The sequence below is a fragment of the Colius striatus genome, chromosome Z (assembly GCF_028858725.1).
Source record: "Colius striatus isolate bColStr4 chromosome Z, bColStr4.1.hap1, whole genome shotgun sequence".
Lineage (NCBI taxonomy): Eukaryota > Metazoa > Chordata > Aves > Coliiformes > Coliidae > Colius > Colius striatus.
The window spans coordinates 15889481-15894007 of NC_084790.1; positions in this window are offsets into that span (position 1 = coordinate 15889481).

Here is a 4527-nt window from a genome sequence, read left to right on the forward strand (position 1 = left end):
TTAAAGCATGAGTCATTCTATATTGAAGTCTATTGTAGAATGCATTCAAAGCTCTTTTCTTGCCTGAGTATTTGGGTAGATCCAATCCATAAATCCAGAATAATCTGTGTCACCATAAACCTTTAAGAGTGAAGCTTGTGTAGCACAACTTACAGGTTGGAAGTGGTTTCCCCTGCAAACAGGGGATGACAATCAAACTTCATGTCTATAAGGAGAGATATGGCTGGCAAAGTCCTACAATCATGTTATTCCATAACATCTTGTAGTAAGATGCTCATGGTGACAACAGAAATGTTTGCCATATTTAGCAAATATTGCTTGTTGTTAATTTTGTGAGATGATTTCCTCAAAAGAGTAGTCAGCAATTTTCACTTTATTCCTCTAATTCATAAACACCTCTTTGATGTCCTCATCTGACTCTTTTTTCCACATCAGTATGAATAAATACGATGTTTCAGGTGAAGGTTTGTCACAGTTTAGTGTGTAAGAATTCAACATAAGGCCTGGCTGTCATCACCTGTCAATAGATTTTCTCCAATCCTCTCTTCAGTGTGCAAAAGGATAGGCTTTCCGCAAAACTTTTTAAATCCAGTTAGACTTTTAAATGTTTCACTGACTAGAACAGCTACATCTAATTCATGCCCACACCTATCTGTGCACAGAGCAAGAAAATGACAGCAAACATCTATCTGTAAGATTTGTGTATAAGGCATGGAGATGCAAAGTTTGCAAGCAATAGAACAGAGATTAATTTGGGGACTTATTTGGAATTCTTTTTAGCTGAGTACATTCTAAGAACACTACGCTTACTTTATCATCTTTGATAAGTGCTTGTCAAGCAGCAGTGGCAGGTTACCAATCCTAGACCTGCCTAGGATTTGCTCTGCAAAGCAACTAAGGATGAGCAGATGCCTGTTGAAGGCAGGTCAGGCAGCAGTTAATTTGTCAGTCAAGTGTCATTCTGGAAAGTTGGGACTGACTGCTGTAGAGATGCTGGTGAATTCAAGCTCGGGAGATTCCTTTTTACTATGATTTATTGTCTCCTGCGTTCTTGAAGTCACTAGCCAGAGATTTAACCATACCTATTGTTACAGTGTCAGATGGCTGAAAATTCAGTGCACTTATTTGTAAGATTTTCAGTTGCCATAGTGCCAACAGCAGAGTACACTTCTGCAGTACTACATTATCTTAAAATCTATACGTACACAGCTTCCTTAGATTTCAGGTTGAAAACTCTGATTCTCTGAGATCTGAAGGGGCCTCAAGAGGCCACCATCACATCCAAGAATTTCCTGAAGGGGCAGGAAGGAGGCAACATCCCTGCCCTGATGTGAAACTCCAAGCCAGATTCTGACCAGGCTGCAGAGATGTCATGAGTCCATGTTCATGGCAATGAGCTCCAGAGTCTTCCTGTCTCAGCTATGTGTGCTAAATATGCCTGAGTTGAGCAGCAGCCCAGACAAGCCTATCATGACTAATTATGAGTTCGCTGTCAAATTGCCAAAGTCCCAAAATAGATCAAGATCACTTTTTGCTGGACACTCTCTGACCAACAAGCTCTTGACCACTACAGTCTGAGGTGGTGTGCTGCACAGGCAGGAGACCTGGGGGGAAAAGAATGCAGCAGAGAAGCATCAAGTATTTCCTCTCACTCTTTGTAGACTAGGCACTGCATAGCTAATTAGTCACAGGAAAATGCACCATCTGTTTCACCAATGTAAGATAACAATATTCACTTCAGCTTCAGGGAAGACCAGCTTCATAATGCCATACCCAAAACTCCTGTAAGATGGACTCTTTTGCCACAGAGAGATATGATGGGAGCTGTTCTTTCTCATTAAATACTCAGGAGGCTAAATGCAAAGACCAGTTTCCTGTCTGAGAACAAAGGATTCAAGCATAAAGTACAAGTTAAAGCCTACAGAGAGGGTATAGACCATTGTCTAACATGTTACATTGTGACTACAAGTATGAAAATCTTTTAGCTGCCAGTGACACAGAAGCTTACCACGAAGAACAGTCATGGGAAATGGGAACAAAGCAATCTGGCAAGAGAGGTGTGAATCTGATGAACAACACACTCTACAATACTGGGAATAATCAAAATTATTGCGTCTTTAAGGAGTGATGAACCTGCTTTCTGCTTTTCAACATCAGTTTGATGCTTTCTAGAAGAGTACCTTGAAATGTATACATGGAAACACATACACAAGACTACTGATAGGATATGATACACACAAGTTTGGGAAAATCATCTCATAGCTTGATGATACTAACTCCACTTGCATAATGAAGTGTACTGGCAGGCAAACTCAATCTGAGTGGGTGTAGGCACATAGTATACTTCAACAGTAGCTTAGAAAGCTGTTTCCTTAGCACAAATGGGGACTTTATATGTCTCTGTCATGCTTTAGGCCCATCCAGGGACAAAAGACCACAATTAGACTCTACTACCACAGACTTGAGAATTGTCAAAGGGCAGGGAGAGCGTAATTGCTGCTTATGGTCCTGGATAAAACAGACCAGGCTACTCCATTTGGGGAAGAAAACAGAAATTATTTAATCCACCACCAGCCAAAACATAATCATAAAAACCCAAAACATAACCAACACAAAACAACACAGAATGGTACAAAGATGAAGAGCACAACCAGCCCTTTAAGACCACCTTCTCCCCACCCCTCCCCTCTTCCTGGGCTCAAAGCCCTGGTCCCTGTGTTTTTACCTCCTCCCCCACTGAGCAGCTCAGGGGGGCAGAGAATGGGGGTTTCAATGAGTCTGTTCCTGATAGCTTCTGTTGTTTGTCTCTCCTTAGGACAGATGGGCTCCACACCAGTCCTCCCTGCAGCTCCATGGAGTACCTCATACATCTGGCAGCTCTGCACAGGCAGTTCCAATGTCGATTTATCCCAAAGGCTGCAGCTCCTCTCTGCCTCTCGTGTGGGGCTGCTCTGCGGCCCGCAGGCTCTTCAGCACAGCCTGCGCCATGGCCACCTCCCCACACAGTCCCTCGCCCGTCTGGGTGCACTCACACGGAGCTGCTGGTGGCTCTCAGTCCTGCCATTGCCCTCCACGGGTTGCAGGGGCACAGCCTGTGTTCTCACCACGGCTTGCAGAGGGGTCTCTGATCTGGCACTGCTCCTTCCTTCCTCCTTCTCTGACCATGAGGTCCAGGTGGTCGCCTCCATCTTGTACCACTCTTACCCCTCCTCCCAAGCACTTCAAGTTCCCATTCCTAAAAAATGATGGCAGAGGTGCCAGATTGGCCCAGTCGGGCTGGAGGTGAGTCTGAACGCAGGAGCCGGGAGAAAGTCCAAAGACTCATTACCAGGTCTGCACTGGAAACCCCTCCCCCTGTTACCAAGCAAAAGTGGCTCCTTGCTAATCCATGACAGCCTCAAGTGTTAATTTTTCTTAGATTTTCTGGCATCTTCCTATTAACAAGAGAGAAAGTACTATCTCTGTATGGGTAATAGCAAATTTTTAGTGACTATACAGGAAGAGATGAACAAAGCAGATTTGCACCTGAGAAAAGATGCCATGTATTTTTTCTTGCATGTACCTAAAACTACCACTAAACATTCCACAGTGTGTAAGAGCAAGATGTATACTGCAACCCAGTTCTCTCTGTTGCCTTGTATCTGTTGGCTTAAAGTCTCAAATCAGGACACACACTCTATTTGAACAATGTTTGAACTCTCTCTGTATTTTGCACTAATTAATTTATTTTTGACCTCTGTACACTTCTAGTTTCTTTTTTTTTTTTTCCCATGTCAACTGGTTTTCTGTGATCAGCACCATTAATAGTGCTAGGTAAGTCCTGCCTCAGGATGCGGATCAATGGGATTCCTCCTGTGGAGTTCATTAGCTACTGGCAGATCCAGAAAAACATTATAGCAATGGGAAAAAGTTTCATACACATGTGTCTAAGATTCAAAGAGGTAGAGATTTCTCTCATTAACATCCCTTCACTATGATTTTGTGGGCCTTTCTGAACACTGATCTCCTATCCAGAGCAGCTGTGCAACTGACACCACCGGAGTATTTGTTCACGTGAGCTAGGACATGCCACAAAAGTCTGAGGGGTTTTGTTGTACACCTCAGAAGGCACCTGCCCTCATTCATCCAGGAGTGGATAAGAAAGACCAAGCCACCAGAGAAAGCAGAATGAGTGATCCACAAATACCCATTTGCCATTTCAGGGCTGTTATTGCTACTCAGGTATCTTAGGAACAAAGTCTACATTTCCCCATAGGATTTGAAAGACTCAAAAAAATGTACAAGCAGTTTCAGAAATATGTAGTGTTTACTTTTTGTGGGTATAGTCCTCAAACTGATGCTAGGTACTTCACTTGGCAACTGCTTGAGGCCTTAGAGAATCCACTTGACAAAAAATCTTTTGACAAGAGTAAGAAATTCACTTTTATGGCAGCTATGAAGATGAAAACTACTTCAGCACAGCTTGAAAATCTCAGCAATTAATTACTCAGACATAAGCTAAAAGCTAGAATTCAGTGAAGTTCTATC